Raw genomic sequence first — 18,588 nt, forward strand, 5'->3', positions numbered from 1 at the left:
CAAAAGAGAAAACAGTCATTCCAACTTTGAAAATTCGTTTTATGTACAATAAAACGTAAAATAAACAGCAGGAAATGTTTCACTAACGCTTCATATTTTAGTATATCACTCAAAACTAACCTAAAATGCATTTTGTGAATGAAAACAGAAAAGTGCTTTGTACTTACGAGAGGCGTCAAGGATACACAGAAAAATTAATACATATGTACTGTTTTAATACTATAATGTATTATGTAATTACAAAAGCATAACTGTAAAACTACACCTTTTTGAAGAAATCAGTCATTTGTGTTTGCTTCTTGCTTTGGAAGCATTTTCTCTTTGCTTGGAAGCAAAAAAAAAAACTTAGTGCGGCAGGCGCGGATAATTGGGAGTCTACTGTATATATTTCCGTTTTCAGCCTTAACTTCAAAAATTCGATGCTGCGAGAGGATGACTCTCCACAAAATTCTTGAGTGAGAAGGAAGAAATAGAACACACTATTGAATATTCACGAATAAGAAACATCGATATCGGCTACGCTATGATTATATTCAACAATTTGAATACCTGAAAGATGATACCAATAAGAGAAAAATAATACCAATCAAAAGTGTGAAACAACTATGAAATTGCTTGCGGATGAGAAGTGCCCGAATTTTTATGAAGTACATTTTGATCAGAAATCATCTTATAAAGTGATGCGAATACGCATTTATATGCAGCCCACACAACAAATATGGAGTGAATATTTTATCTAATATCAACTCGATGTCCAGACGAAAGGAACAAGTTAGTTGCCAGTGGAGACAGCCTAAGTAACATTGATTTGTCATTATAATTTTAAAATGGCTTGCGTCCAATTTTATTATTATGTGGAAGAAGGAAAGTATTATTAAAGTTATTAAGAAAGAAAAATCATTAAAATATAACTAAAATTTAATCTTGCATTTTTTTTTTTTTTACTGTTTTTTTTTACTGTATTATTTTTATTAGACTATTTAAATTTTATTGATTGTTTTTAGCAGAATAAAACAAACCATTACCTATTTATTATTTTTTTCATCTTTTATTTATTTAGAATTTAAATGTCCCGTATCAATGTCAGCAGTTATGGTAATCCTACCGATATATATAAACAGGTCATTTACTTAAATGATCATAGAAATTGAATTTTTAAAAGAAGGGAAAAAATAGTTCGAGTTACCACATTAAAATTTAATTGTCTACTACTTATCTTTAAAATTTACTTATTCTAAATCACCATTAAACAATATACAACATTTATTGGCGAAGAATCCGTAAAATAAAATGCAATACCAAATATTTTACGTAAAAAAATTTTTTTAAATTAAACAATGATTAATCTGGCGAAGTATAGGAAATTGCGAGGGAGGGGATATTCTGTCGCAATCAAAATTCGTTTTAAATATAAACACCCGAATCATTAGAGAGAAGATTATTCTACTTAAAAAAAAAAAAAAAAAAAAAAAAAAAATTAAGTAACATGCAGAAATTTGAAGCAAAAGTGTAAAATTTTGTAATCATTTCCTTTACTGCTTTATATAACTTAAGTTCAAATTCCAGGAAAAAAGGACTTAAATTGCTCACCATAAATCTTATGCAAGGTTTTTGAGTTTTACAATATTTTCAAAAAATATTAATGCCATTGTGTGTGTGGGTGTATCAATTCGAAATGACAGTATTTAGATATACAAAATGTGCCTGTCCTACGCTTCTGGCATGATGACAGCCATTCTGCCAATAATTTTTGTAAAAATCCAGGATAAATATCGGAAGCGCTTCAACTAATAAAATAACAAAGCAGGCAAATATTAAAACAAGTAACTTATAAGTTATCTACAGAAATAGAAAGAAGTATGCTTTGAATTTTAATACATTTGTATATAAAGCATTAGAGTCAAACGTTTATTTGATAACATTGTTCATCAAATTTAATTATATAGAAAAATTCTCTTATATATATATTCTATGAAATATTCAAGTTTTCTGAATAACTTAATAGTTTTAATATGTCGTTTTTTTTATCGTATGTCTACAGCTTTTAAATCTGTGATGTGTTTTTTAAAGTTTTAAGGATTTAATACATTTAGGTCTTAAATCACTTGTACATTTTAAATGTTTTAAAGTTCAGACTTCGCTTTCTAATTCCTTAATACTTTTTTTCTTTTTATGTTTTTACATTGATTGTATACAGGTATTAAATACTTAGCATGTTTTATAATGTTTTTGCCATGCTTTACTTCTAGCTTTTAATTTTGCGTGTGTCGGATTTAATTATGTAATACACTCTGCAACTGAGAGTTATTTTTTTTTATAATGAGCATTTTATTTTGATAAATAACTAAATGGAAGTAATTTCATCACAATTTCTCGCCAATAGCTCCCTAGCTGGGAAAAATGTAAACAGAACACGTAAAAAAAATATTAGGCATTTTTTTAAAATGTTCGAACTCGGAACATGAAATGTTTTTGTTGTATATAAAATATCCAAATACAGGCTCACTCATTCATTGTATTTCTGATTATCTGTTCTTGGGAACAGAGAGGATTACGGCGACATACTAACAAACTACGCGATACTAAACAACACAACTTCAGGTAAATAATGCTAACTCGGTCAAGGTTCTGCCACTTCACGGGAGATAAGAAATTTATTTTTATTTATTTATTTATTTTTTTACAAACCCTTTCGATACGAGAAGAAAGCGTTCCAGGGTTGCGTCATCAGTTACAGCAGCGGTTAATTAGGACACTCGAGTCCATTGATGAAACAAGGTCGGCTCATTGGGTTCCCGTTTCCGCGGCTCGCTTTACGATCAAGGGTCTAGACTAAGTGGTTGTTGTTCCCTTTCACTGCCACAAATGCACGTCACTTTAAAAGGTTAAGGCGGTCACATAACATTAAGATCACGTAACCTTAACTAATAGATCTGACACTCTAACAAACCACGATAGCTTCGCCTAATGGCATGGGTATGTTTATTTCATTTAAACTCTTGAACAAGTTTCAAGATTTCATAAATTTATAAATTCAAGGAAGTGATTTTAACAGTGATAAAAGTAACGCTTGGTCGGATTGAGTATGAAAGAATTTCGTAGATTAAAGAGAAAACAATTGTATTTTCCGTTCTATTTTCTCTACCTGAAAAATGTTACAAAACATGAATTTAGACTCTATAGAACAGGAAGCATTAACTGAATCTCTTAGGTATTGAATGAATGAGCCAATTATAACATAGTAAGCAAACTTAATATGCATCAAAGCAAAAAACTGAAGTACTTTGATATCAGATTAGCTTCAGAAATTCGAAACACCTTCCCTCATAGAGTCTTACAGCAAGGTATTTACTCCCATCTCGTATAGCAGCAAATAAAAAGTTTCTATGGATGGCCCTCCTAAACTAAATCAGAATTTTGATGTATTTTAGGTCTAATGAACAACAATAGTCCTCCCCCTCGGTTATAAATATATACCACGGAAATAAAAACATGCAAGTACACAGAGATTAATATTTTCAGAATTTAATTAGCAAAATTTTTTTGGATGATTTCATTAGTAAAGAATGCTGAAAATTACATTCTATTATAAAATTTTTTTAAAGAATTATAAAACCCAAAGGTAGAAGTTTCGTAATTAAATGCATCTACAATAAAGATTAATAGAAATACATCAATCCTATACAGCTCTGATAATAGGTCAAGCCCATATATGACTTCATTTTTATTCCATATTATGTAGTGTTTTAACAAGACACAAATCGGTACAAGGGGATTAGTTTAACCCTATGAGCTCTGACCGCCCGATACTGCCCTGTTCGAAAGGGCCTGACAGGCCCTTTGGGGCGGTTAAATAAGTTTAAGGGGCGAAAGGTATTTCTCGACGAGCGCTCTTTTAAAATCATTTAACCGCCACAAAGCGCCTGAATCAAGCCCCTATCGAACGGGGCGATATCGGGCGGTCAGGGCTCATAAGGTTAATGGGCAGACTATCACACCCTTCCATTTCTCAATTAGTCTGCAGTTCTAAAAATAGCAGCAAACATGTTTTTCAAATATACAGCTATAGCGTAAGTAAAAAATGGACTGTTGTTAAAACACAAAAATTGCTTATTATTGTCGTTACGTATTTTTGTAATTGATGTTTTACATGCTCTCAAAACCATGATCAATGAGGAAATACTTCTTGTAGAGCAATATTAAAGTTTTATAAAAGTCAAAACGTAAAAAAGTTAAAATGCAAGAAAAGCATAATTTCGAAACGGGAAATCCACGGTAAAGGAGATTTAGTCCTTATTTTTATACGGCTTTCAATGCTAATCGGTACAGAAAATTTATCTCAGACAGAAAAATCTTTTTGTAAAAAATTGGAAAGAATTGAATTTTGAGAGGCATCAGAAAATTATACTCATATACGATTCATACGTTAAAATCGAAAACCTTTAACCATAGTGGATAAAAGCGCTTTTTATCTTCGAAACTAAATAGTTTTGCGTAGAATTAGAAATAAATATATACGCAAAACCTTTGCATAGAATTACAAATAAATATATATATATATAAGCAAAACCTTTGCATCGATTACAAATATATCATATAAAAGTGGGTAACTTAATTATTAAATATACTAAAAAAAGTTACTTTTTTTGCAGAACTATTTTGCACGCTACAATTCAAGGATTATGAATAAAATCATACATAAATATATGATTTTACTTATGAACAGCATTTTGTTAGTACTAGAATACAGAAACATTTTTTGGTCCTCCCCCTCCAATGTCACACCACCATTAATAAATTTATAAAATTCAAACTTGCATCCTCAAAGGAATAACAGTAAGTAAAGGCTCGGGATGACGCAGCTATCTAGCAATTTTAGACAACCTGCCATCATAGGAATATTCTAAGAAAGAGTTCCTTGGCCTTAGTGAATGCGACATTTTTCATAATTAACCACGAGGTCGCTGAAAGGCGGAAGTGTCGCCAGTTTTGGAAGAAACAACGCTCCCTCTCTATCTCTCCTTCTCACATGCAGCAATTATTGCCAGAAACATCTAACAGCCTCAAAACTGCGATTTCGAAACATTTGGTAAAGACAAACAGCAAGTTTCATAGTTCATTGACAAACAATGACTTTCATTTGGGGGGGGGGGGATTGGAACAAAGACCGAATATACTGAGTATGAAATAAAAATCACTATCCAACCGTTTAATGTACGGTAAATATTAATTCCTTCGTGCTTCCAAACTTGATCCATTTGTTAAGTATGAGATGCCTCATGGTAGTAAAATCTATACATTGAGTGAGTGCTTAGTGATAATTCGTAATTTGATTTTAAATCTGAGTTGTTTTCTAGGAAATAAGCGCTTGGTTAGTTAGTAGTGCGCAGGACAGAATAATAGCAAATGGAGAGTAACAAATTTACAAAAACTTCAATTGCAAGTCAATTAAACTTCTTGCCAGTTTTCTGATTTGAAACTTATTACTCAAGATGAACACTAAAATCAAGCAAAGCAATTTGATGTGCATAAGAAAGGTTCCGTATAATAAACATCACTGAAGATCTGACTGTTTCTTCTATATGGGAATTTAATTTCAGTGGTACCCGCTAGAAGAGCTTTTAAAACATTTATTTTTTCATCCCAAATTTATACCAAATTTTTCACAATAACTACGTCTTCAAGTATTCAATATTAGATGTCAAGGGATTTCCTTGGTTCAGTTCTAAAAAATACTAAATACTCAAGGAAGGATAATCTTGATGTTTATCATAAAGTGTGAATTAATATACAAAAGTTTATAATATTTCTCAAATAATATTTATAAAATAAATAATTATATGTCTTATCTCTTAATTATATGCCTTATCTCTATTATCTGCTTGATAAAAAAAAAAAAAGTTATCGTATATTTCGTACCTTACTACGTCAGTCGGAATAATGGTTTTAAGAAAGATTTCAAAAGGAACAAGAAGAATTCAGCAAGTAATGATTCAGAAGAAAAAATTACGTAAAAATATTGATAGACGAAACACTTTTTAATTAGTAACTGTCTTAAATAAATGGATACAAAACAACATCAACAATAATTTAGGAGGGACTCAAATTGTCGATTTTTCGGTATATTCATGTATTCCGTTCTAATGAACGTGGCAATGAACTGCAGAATTTCAATTCGTCAAATGAATGATTCATTTTCGAAGCTACGTTACAGAAGAAAAATACGTTACGTTTGAAGGCATTCTGGACCTAATTAGCATAAACAAGCTTCATACTAGCAAAATTCAAAGATTGAATAAAAAAGGAGCGAGCGAATAAATATACAGAATCCGTAAATAATAAGTTTTTAATGATATTTGTGAAATATAATGTTCGAAATTATATGTAATGTAAGTAATATTATAGATTAAATTCTTTATTTGATAGCTCTATTATTAATCTTAATGACGAGGATGTTTAATAAAGCAAATGTCATGTTTATAGATTTTAAACATCTCACAAACAAAGGGACATTTAATAGGATATAACATTAAAATACACTCAAAAGGATGATCTTACATTTATGAAATCAAAAACATCCTTTCCAGCGATTGAGATCCTTGCATTTTGCAGAAAAAATATTCTTCATTATCCACAGCAATTAAAGCGCCATTTCGGAATTCATTTTGTAAAAAAATCTCAGCTACATAATTTCTATGCTACAAAGTGAGAAACAAACTCCAGTTTTTCAAAAATTGATATTTCGATTCAGTTCACGAATTGCCGCTCAGAAGTAATTAAGGTGAAAATGCGAGACTGCGCATCCATGCTTCTAAATAAGGAGGTTCTGTACGTCACGAAATGCAATGAATTTCATTCTACTCCCTATATTTTCTGAATTATTACTTAGCTGAAAGCGTGGTCAAAGGGCTCGATGGTGTGTTTTCCCAAACAAAATGGAGTCACGGGGTCATTTTCCTCAACTCATAGGACACGTGATCACGTGCCTACAGAAAAGAACGAGTGGCACGGATGTAGGCTAGCAGGAGAAAAGCAGACGAGATCGAACGCGCGAGCGGCAAAACAACTCAACCCAGGTCATGAGGTGAAAGAGAGGTCACGAGCATTGAAACAAGCAGTTAAAAAAAAAAAGGTTATGCGGCATGCGGCTTCATTAAAATTTACGACTCACCCCCCTCCCTGCTTTCAATGTAGAAATATCAAAATATCCAACAGAGAGGAATAAATTCTCTTTCCATACAAGTAGAAAAGTCGAGAAAGTATGAGCAACAGCTAGTTAGTTAAAAATTCACTGTTGCAATGATGAGAGGAATAGGCTATCCCCCACCCCAGTCCAAATAGGAGAGTTAATAAAGAAGCGCATTCACTGTCGGTACTTGTTTAAATTTCTCGAATAAGCAGGTGTGTAACTTAATGAGCTTTTTCATTTCGAGTAACCAACTAAGTTTCTTAGAGAATAATAATAAGTATTTTTTTCTCAAATATAAGTCCGCCAATATATGCATGAAACCGTATATGCCTCCCCTCAATACTCAGCATTCAGGACAACTCCTCGTCTCCCTCATAATTCTTTTCTGGAAGCTACTTTTCATAATTATCTTTTTAATAAATCTACTATATAATAATATGTGGGTTGTGCACGTGTGTGCCTGGCGCTCCATAGGACAGGCCGTTTCACCCAAAGCTACCAAATTTCGCCGAAATACATTTTCGAGAAGGAATATCAACTTCGAAGCGATCAATTTTGGAACTGTAATTAGAAATTTCAAGAGGTCTTGGCGTTTTTCTACGATAGTCTTTAAAAAGATAATTGTAAAAAAAAATAATTCTTTCAATATTGGAAAATGGGGGGAGGGGGGGGGCTTTTAAGGATCCAAATTTAACCATGAATTTTTTCAGGATTTCAACATTTTTTTTTTTGGTACAATTTTTAACAATTCATCTTATTATTGTAATGAGATTCAAACCATTTCCATTGTTTCTTCAAATATTTAATTACACGATTTTCTTACATAGTTTAAAATGAAGGAAAAAGATTCTGTTCATTATTTGTACGGTTTAGTTAAGGAATAAGAAAGTGATGTGACAATCCAAAGGAAAACACCGTGCAAATAGAAGATAGGTAAAGCAGGCGGTTATGTTTTAAAGTCATGGTACTTATAAAGTACCATCAAGTATAAAAGACATAGAACAGTTTATTTTATAGAGAATATCATAAATATCAAATTATGATTAAAGAATTAATTGAAAATAAATAAATATTGCAGACGAACCAGCTGCTCGCCAAAGGCGACTAGCTCATATTAAAATCAAAAGCTCAAGGCATTAATTCTATTAACATGCAAAGGCATTAATTCTATTATCAAGGCATTAATTCTATTAACATGCAGTCGCATGCAAAAGGTCACATGATGTGACGTCACGTCCTTTTCTTTTCTAAGTGATAAGCAATGCTTCACATCTTAAAGGATGCAGGCCACTTGATATTTATCACATTTTTATAAACTACCCTTAATGAAAATTCCGGCTATACACAATGCAAATATAATTAATGATTTATACAGAAAATTATTTAACACTAATGAATCTATTAATATGCACATCGATTGATTTCGTAAAGAATCCAAAAAGAAAGAGTGGTATATGTAGATTACTGAAGTTAGCACATCGTATAGTTCTTTGTCTGGTTATTACAGATAAATATGGATTACTTTAAGCTGATATTGTTGAATTCTCTATTAAAGCATTTTTTTTTCTTTCATAATGTCTTTACTGTGTACAAGAGACGTCCTACATGTAGAAAGACGATCGGAGTTTTTGTGTGGAACATTTATTAAGATTTTATCTGCTTAAAAATAATGTTCCTTCGGTGAAACCACATTCTAAAAAATGTAAAATATATTGATAAACGGTACTGGATATTACATTTTGTATATTTAGCATGTTGTATGATTGTGTAAAAACATGAAACAAGAAAATAATATTTACAAACCTGAATTAATTGCCACTTTTTTCCCCACCCTTGCCAAATATAATATTATTATTATTATTATATATATATATATATATATATATATATATATATATATATATATATATATATATATTGAGAAAAGGAAGAAAAGAACGCGCACTCCACCCACCTAATGTGCCCTCTAAAAACATATTTACTTTTCACCTGTAAGAATCGGACTTTATTTCGATGGTATACAGCCTCACTAAGGCAAAACATTTCTCATCCCTCCACCATCTAATGTCTGGAAAAAAAAGATATACGAAAACTTGCTTTTTTTTAGGTAGGTTCCAATAGGAATATTACCTACTGTAATGATTCTCATGACAAGACATCGGACAATTCCTTCAGTTTCTTACCGATCGTGATCCCTAAAATCCAAAACCATTCTTCGTTCAAAAGTTTGTGCTTGTGCGTACGCATGCGCATGCGTAAAACATATTTCAGCAAATGTGTGACCGAAAAGAGAAGACTATTTTGAATTTTTAAAACTTTGATTTATTCCATCATGAGAGGTATACTATATATAATAAAATAAGTGATAAGGAATACATCAGTCTACATCGCGATACAGGAGCAAAAGAGACAAATTTTTCCTTCAATCTCATTTTACAATGAAAATTTTATAGGAATTTCTTTGATACGTGTCGATTTAGGTAAGGGAATTTTAGGTATCTTTAAAAAAATGTTGCTATCATTAAGGATTTTTATCCCTTCACTTGGAGAGCGTTCAATAAAAAAGTAGAAATTGGATCAGAAAATAAGAGAACATTTTAGAATGAAGTTAATGTGGGTTAAATTAAGATAAAATTAGGAAAGTAATTAAGTTTTAAATTAGACTAAGATATATTATATATATATATAATATGGGTATACCGCTTTGCCTATGTTATCTTGTGAACTAGGATAGCTAGAGTAATTTTGTTAAGAATTTAATTGGCTTGGAATATGTCGTTAGAAATGTAAAATCTCGGACGAGTACGCAAATGTCCCATCTAGCTCAAAGGATGTGGAAATGGGGGGTTGAAATTTTCATTTCGCTATAACTTTTCTTAATATTGGAGTTTGAAAAATAAATTAATTAGTCAAATTACTGTCTTATTTAGATGAACAACTTTTGTATTTAAAGTTTTTTTTATATCTGCAATATCTTTTCAGTTAGGGGCTGAAAAGTGATTTTCATACCCTAAATTTGACATCAACAATTTTATATTGCCAGATAGCGACATAGATGTAAAGGAATCTAAATTTGCCTTCCAGCTTGTAGAGAGGAATTTTTTTGTTTACATTTAATTGCGAAGAAATTTAACAAAAAAAAAAAATTATTATTATATACTGATAAAAAAACTAAAAATCATTTTACAGAAAACTTACATATTTATTTTGATTACGCACATTACAAAAACCGAAATAAATTATGTTTTGCGTTCTAAAAAAAAAAAAAAAAAAAAAAAAAAAGGATTTTTTGAAAAATTTAAGCTACTCGATAATATAAATCGCAACCCTTGCAACTAAAAATATATCTAATTCAAATCGAGTTAAAGGATGAACTTTTTTTTATTATGCATTTTTGAAACAGGAATACAATACATATTACCACTGTTTATAGATATTGGCTATGAAGTCAAAATTATATAACAGGAAAGTGCAAAAGTAGTGCAAAGTAATTAAGTGTAGTGCAAAAGTGTTGGCACTACATTAACTGTTTAAAATTATAATATAGCCTTCCTAGAAACAACACTTTCCATTGAATAATTAGTACCTGAACTTGATCATTAACGAAATGCAGAATGGAAGCTTCATTTCGAATACCAATTTCTTTTTGCACTAATTAATATACACATTAAATTGATGACGAAGCCGCATAACTTGAATACTTGTCCACATTGTTATAATTTTTAGTCTCGAATAAATCACATGAAATAAAATTTGAATTTTTAAAAAAAGAGATTTCAGAAGTCTTTTAGACACAATTTTAAGGCCGATAATTTATATCAATTTTTATATACGAACACTATGATGTGAAATGAAATACAGAAAAGATTTTCCAGCTTTTAGTAAAGATGTCTTATTTACGATTATGAAGGTTAAAGTTGAAATGTTTTTCAAAGTCCTGGGATAAAAAAAAAAATGTAATAAAAATGTAATAAAAAAATGTAATAAAAAAAATCAGATTCTGAATTCGTTTGATTTTCTCTTACAACAGTTTATCCAAAGCCGTAATGAGATGGAATCTTTTGTAATCACAGTTCTCTAGATACTGTTTTGCGCTCAGAATCACATACTAACTCTGAAATATGCATTTCAATGTATTTACATCAGAATTTGAATTTTAATATGCTAAATATATGAGGATATGCGGTTCTGATTGTCATTAACAACTTTACAGCATACAGAAAATGTTAGTAATTTAATAGCCTCAATACGTTTAAAATCTTAAGAAATTTCATGAAATAACCCCTTTTAAGAAAAATTATTCAAGGATATATTAAATATCTATCCACTTTGTATTTTACTAACTTAAATCATTTCACAATTAAAATAAATACTAATATTTTCTCAAAAAAATTGATAGAACTAAACTAGAATATTGAAATGCCTCAGAAATGCTGTTACAAACTGTAGTCCCAATTTGCAGTATCTCAGCGTAACTCAAAGTAGTAAATTCATTTGAATTCAAAAAAAAAATTAATTAAACAATAACAACAAAGCATACATATGTACATACCAAAACGCCATCTCTTACAACCTTTTATACTAAAAAAAATTAAGCCTAACTCAAGAATTCAACAACGTCCAAAAAATATCCACCTTCAATGGTCAAAATCCACCGCACATAACTGCCCTCAAGTGAAAGAGAAACTTCTTCGTTATATCCTGTCTTCACGTGGCCACACAGTCGGTGACCATTGGAGCAAGCCGATGTAACCCCTGACCTCTTACAACCCCCTCCCCCGAGTGAAACTTGAAAAAAAAATAACAATAAATGGAACTCCATTCAACAGGAGGAGAGGGAGCAGCTGTCGTGTCAGCTCGGAACATCTACTTATTTTTGGCAACAAGGGTGGGGAAATAACCCCTGTTCGAGAGGGAGAAGTTTTAGTTACTTCCCACCCACCCTTACAAGCGAAATACCACGACGACCCAGAGTTTGTCGCCAATGGCAACCTTTGTTTATACTCTCAGTGTTCATTAAAAACATGGGAAAGAATATGCTCAGAACTGGCGTATCGGGGTTTTCTTTCAAGAACAAACGTAAACGAGCTCATTCATATTATTTTAGGCCTCACTGTAACCAAAAATAGCTCGCAGAGCGTTGAATCGATGGATAGGGTATTTTTACTTCTTCACTTAAAATAAAGTTTATAATTAATTCAATGGACAAGAGCTGATGACTGAAATTACTTCTGACTGGCAAAATGTTAAGAGCACAAATACCAAACAATCCAAACAAAAATAATTAATATAAAAGAAGAATTAAATACTATTTCGACAATCATCGTCTACATCAACTGCTACTTCTACTCGGCAACCTCCGTTTTAAATTTATAAATTGATTTCTTTTCGAATGAAAACAAAAAGATTTCCTGAATAATTCTTTTAATAAACGTTTATATCTAAGCAAATTTAATAATTTGTATAATGAGCTTGCATATTTATTTCATAAATTACTTGTACATTTAATAAGCTTTTATATTTAATGTAAATTCGGATATTAAATGTATTACAATATCATAAAATTACTTATAACTTAACAACCTAAGATTTTAAGTTGTATATAATAGCGAGTCACTGATCAACTATTTTAATATATAAAATAAATCAAAATTAATTTTTTCTGCAATTCAAATTATTATGACGAATATACTAACTTCTAATATGTTGCAAAATTTGTTTTCAGATTTAGCAAACAGATGTATTTCGATATCGTTAAATGGTCTAAAGAATATTTTTTTTCCAAAATTCCATGGAATTATTTAATAATGGACATGATTAAGCTTATCATTCTTAAGGTATATGAATATATATCTATGTACTGTTACAAACGATAAAAACTGTATAGAAAAAAGAGGCAATTTCAAATTAGATTCTATGTTTTACGCAAGTAAATATCCAGAATAATTATTTATCAAATATAATAACATTTAATAGAAAAAGCTTATAATACTTTTTTCAGTTTACGATCACATGTTACAAGTAAAATCAATCTGTAATGAGGGAGAGGAAGGAAGAGAAAATGCGGCCTCAGAGTTGTTTATATAAATAAAAACATTGAAAAAAAAGAGAATAAAGCTTTAATTTAAAAAAAAGAATTATATTTCATTCACTCATTTTTTTTGAAATCTTAGTGATATAAAACATAACAAAATGTATTTTATAATAATTTATGTTTAAATTTATTAATAAATCGGCTATGTTTTGGTGACCCCAAATTTCCTTAACGCGACCTCGTGGTCAAGATGCCGGTTTCAGGAAAACCTGCTCAGCAAAATACAAGAATTAATAAAACAGCTGTTAAATTTTAGCTGTTATGATGGCAATATTGTTAACTTTTTTGGCACATCAACATTTTTTTTTCAAGATAATTACTAGAATGTCTCTCAAAACAGAGTTCGAAAAGAAAAATGACAATACAAAAATTCAACATTATTATAATCCGCAAAAAAAGAATTAAAGTTTTATCGGTGCGCCAAATTATTATTCAAGTATAAATTAAACTGTCACTATAAATATAAGAATGTGATCTACTCACCTAAAACCAACAAATGGGGCAGCTGCAAAGTAAATAAACACCAAAATATCCTCTGTTTATTCAGAAATAATCATCAACAGATTTCTCAAAACTGTGCAGTATTCCAAAAATTAGCCGGCGAAGGCAAGAAGATTCCTTGCCAACAGCGTGAGAAGACACGTGATAACGGTCACAACAGTTTTAACTTTTTGACAACTGTCAACCCTTAAGTTTTTGCCGCCAAATTTTCTATGTTTTGTGGCAATAGTAACAGCAATCGATGAGTAATAAAAAAACTGGTACACTAAGAAAAATATATATATATCGAGACCAGTCTGGTCGCACGAAAATGCGACAGAATAATCAATTAGAAAAAGTTGCCCGTGAGCGATATTCAGTAACAGAGCATTTGATTTCGTATTCTCAACTAGAGTAGAAACCCGTACCACGGATTAGGGTTGCCGACGTGAAAGAACAAACAATCGCCAAACGCGTGCCAAGCCCCAGTCACTTAGAAAACAAACGCGCTTCACTAAGGATTTCGGATGGCAACAGCGGTTTCGTTGTCGTTTCATTTATTTTCTGTTTTCATTTATTTTTGTACTATTCGTAACATTTATTAAATTTTTTTTTACATATATTTCATATTTTAAAGTTGAAAAAGAGGAATTTTCTTTGTTATATAAGTAAGGAGAATTATTATAAAATAAAATTTAATATTTAAATACTACAAATTTCACGGCAAATGTTTTTTTGTTTTTTTTTTCAAATTTATTGCTGCTTCAGTTTAAAAAAAAATAGATTTTTAGAATTTGAAAATCTCCATAAATTGATACTATTTTTAAGACGACGATTAAGTTTTTTTTTTCTATATTTTTATACATGGTGTCATTCACAAGTTGGATACTATCTATAAACTAAATGCGTTATGAATGTGTAAAAATCATTCAAATTGTTCGACAGAATAGATTGTTAGATGGAGGATCACCAAATGAGGCAGCATGAGCTTACTCTTAAAAAAATTTTAACTAATGAAAAATTAATCAATAATTTAATTTTTTTAAATTTAAAAAAAGGTTTTTAAGTATATTTTTTAAAAAAATTTCATTGTTCTGTTTGTTGCATTTATAAACACGAGCCCTTCGACAATATATAATGTATATTCTTGTGAGCACTTTATCGTTGACATGTAAAAAAATAAATTTAAAAAAAATAATATAAGAAAAGAAAATCAGCTTCAACAGTTTTGTGCTTCAGTGTTTCGGACTTCTCTCAAATATCTTGTTTTACGTTTTCTTTCTTTTTTCTTTCCTTTTTTTTTTTTTTTTTTAATCAATGTACATGGAGTATTTTTGGTGGCATTCGAAATTACAGTTTTCTGTCTTCAAAACTCTATAATCAGTTCACAAGCATCTTAAAAGATTTTTTTTAAATTAAACCTCAATTCATATTAAAATATTTTTTTTACAAAATATATCTAAAATGAAATAATTTTAAAAAATAATTGAAAATAATTTCTAAGAAAATTTTTTAATTAGTGCATCAAACAGCAGAATACTTTTATTTTAATTATTTCTGAACTTGAGACCAGTTCTCATTTCTCAATTCATGTATTCTCCATGCTTGGATTATTCCTCTATTTCACTATCAAATGGAAACCATTGATACAGAAACAAAATTTAATCTGCTTAATGGTTAAATGACAATTAAATCTCGAAAATACTAAAAATAACTCATTTTCCAAGAATTTTTGGTTCCAGAAACCAAAAAATATACAAAAATCTCTAAACTTCAGTATTTAAAAATTTTGTTATAAAAATCCATTAAAAATTTTATTTTTACTAACATGAAACAAGTCAAGTTAATTAAAAATGCTGACAGATGCAATATAATTTACATATAAAATTTTTATCTTTTTTCTCGGCCAATCCTATTTCGAGATATAAAAAGTTACAGTCTGTTCCTAAACACATTTCGATAAGAGATTCCTATATATATAGAAACTAGAAGAAAGTGGGTAATTCCGCTGTTTTCGCAGGTAAAAAGCTTGGAAAATGGTATTGTTTCATCTACGTACATGGAATGTTTTAGAATATGCATGATTTTTTCTATATATGTTAGAAGAATCCTTCTCAACTTTTAATTTATCGTTTTATTAGAGCATTATCGGCTATAGAAAGAAGTTTTCCTTACAATTTTAGGGTTCCAGTTTTTAAGATAAAATTCTTTTTCAAAGCAATAAAAACAAATCTGTAAATATTATCAGATCTGACATTTTCCTTTAGAATAAACTATTTTTTTTTGTGAGTAAATTTATCCATTTGCAATAGAAATAAGACGTGATGAACGAATAAATTCTGAGTGAAATTCCCGGCCGCATAGAGGCGCAATATTATTCCATACAAAAATACTTTACTTAATGCTTTAATGCTTTTAAAAATGTTTTAATGTGTATTTTATAAATGTTATAGATGCCTTGAAGTTATATGCGACATATTTAAAAGGGATTTTTCTTGAGGGATCCCTATCTTTAAAAAAACGGGGGGGGGGAAGAGCCCAAATCGGCAATCATAAACAATGCCATTGATTTAAAGATGAAGGAAGTAGAAAACTACTTTAAATATTTACAAGCAATTTTTGAAAATGCAAATTAATCGAAAATTGAATTTACAGTTTAAAATAAACCGAATAACAACGATGCAAAAGCCTGTGTGGAAAAACTGGTCGTAAGGTTAATACCTCGTAAAAGTAGTTTTTAGAAAATTAGTTATCTTGGGAAAAAATAAATTGGTTGGATAAAAAAGAATTGCTCTCATTTCATATTTAATATTAGAACTAAAAGGATATTGAAAATGGATAAGAGAAAAATCAATACTGAATTTATTATTATAAAAGTCATCTCCCCGGTTTGCAAAATTTCTCCACTCTATTCTATTCTATTCTAATTCTACTTAATGACAAGTTTTGATTAAGATATCGGAATCAATTTTTAGCTATAATACATTTTATTTGTGTAACATCAGTTCAAGTAATTAAATCAATTATCGTTTAGTAATTAAAAATTACATAGATTAACAAAAAAGATCTTTAAATTCAATTAACAATTTTTAGTTGGACATTAATTAAAAAAAAAGAAAAAAAAAAGAAAGAATTCTTTTTTTTTTTCCTTTTATTTACATCTTTATTTTATCTAAAAAATTTATTTTGAAGTAATGAAATAAAGCTTAAAATAAACTTTTTAAACTTTTATTAGATTTGTATAAAACACACAATAGCAAAATATAAACTTTCAATAAAGCATTAAAAAAGAAGCAAATTACCTTTGAAAATGTAGCAGCTATCAGCTGAGTTTATTTATATTTTCTGTCGAAGAATCAAAAATAATTATTGGAACAATAATCAGCTAAATTGTTCAGGTTGATTGTTGTTATTCTTCCAAATTCATCAAAGTATGATGTTTCCTACAACTTCACAAACGAGTTGCAGAATAATATTACTCAATTGATTCATTATCTTCCTTTTACGAATTAAAAAGTTTGTTTTTCTTTTAATCACATCAAAAATCGTATCGTATACTTTTTAAACAATACAATATAAATAAAAATAATAGTTTTAGATTTTTACGATGATAATGAAGTCGAAATTTATTTTTATGATTACAAATTCAGCAGATCAATTTCGACACAATTATGCAAAATGAAGATTTAAAATTAATTATTAAGATTAACTCAATATCCTACTTAATGAAATCTTCTACTCCAACCACAGATTAGCAGAAAATTAAGAGAATTCTCTATAGATCACATGGTTAAGATTGAAAAAATCCCAAAGAAAAAAAAAGCATTTCATTTATTTCGTAATTGCCAATTTTTGATACACAAATTTTCGCTTGTTTTCAATCGTCTGCGAAAAATGAAAGAAAAAAAAAACTATTTTAGGCTAGTAATTGACGGAATAGCAAATAACTGTTGGAAAAAAATTATTTCTTAAAGAAATTGTAATAAATAAGGAAGAATATAAAATAAGAAATTTTTAAGAAAGGAAATTTAAAAAAAAGTTTAATCAGATGTTACATAGTAGTCTTAATAGAATGCGATGCGAGATTAAAAAATTATTTATTTGTATTTTCAAGTTAATTAAACTATAAATGGCAATCGTAGTATTTTCTGAAAACGATAATTATGATAAAATTATATCGAGAAAGTTTATTATGACGCATTTAAAACTCTATTTATGGAAAATATGAAAAATGTATCATCGCATATGTTTTACTACACATTATAAATGTTTTATTTCTTTTCAATAAATTATTAAGTTTAATATTGATTAATACTAGAAATATTTTTTTAAAGTTTACTTCGTAACTGAATGTGTAATAAATTTTTTAAAAAAATAAATACCTTTTTAGTATCGATTTAAAAACTAATGATTCGAATTAAAATTTTTGGTGCCATTTTTATTAAAAAAGTGAGTAATTTTTTGAATAACATAATGCATCTGAACAGACTAAACTAAATCAGTAATTTTCTTTGCAATAATTTTATTTTCTTAGGAAAATGGCTATCAAAATTACATTTTCATAACAAGAAAAAGGATACACATTGAAAGAAGCCATTGCTCATTAAAAAAGTAAGGCTATTCCCAAAAATTTGGAATTGTTTAAGAAATATTTTATAATGTCCCACCATTTTTAAAGAAATTTTTATTCAAACCTATGAATTTTTAAATGAAATATTTAGGAATGAAAAGAAAAGAAAAGAAAAGAGAATTCATTATATCGACAATGTGCTCAAAATATATCCGAGAAATATTTGAAGGCTTACGGATAAAAAATATCAAGTTA

General features: G+C 29.2%; 1 protein-coding gene across 1 annotated transcript in view; it reads right to left on the reverse strand.

Annotated features, from left to right (window-relative positions):
* Positions 1 to 14,157, reverse strand: part of LOC129969177 (ecdysone receptor-like) — a 216,967-nt gene extending 202,810 nt beyond the window's left edge. The window contains exon 1 of the mRNA XM_056083615.1: positions 13,767 to 14,157. The gene's annotated coding sequence lies outside the window, so the exon portion shown is untranslated. The remainder of the gene's footprint in view (positions 1 to 13,766) is intronic.
* Between the last annotated feature and the right edge of the window lie 4,431 nt (positions 14,158 to 18,588).

Source organism: Argiope bruennichi, chromosome 5, assembly GCF_947563725.1.
Source record: "Argiope bruennichi chromosome 5, qqArgBrue1.1, whole genome shotgun sequence".
Classification (NCBI taxonomy): Eukaryota; Metazoa; Arthropoda; class Arachnida; order Araneae; family Araneidae; genus Argiope; species Argiope bruennichi.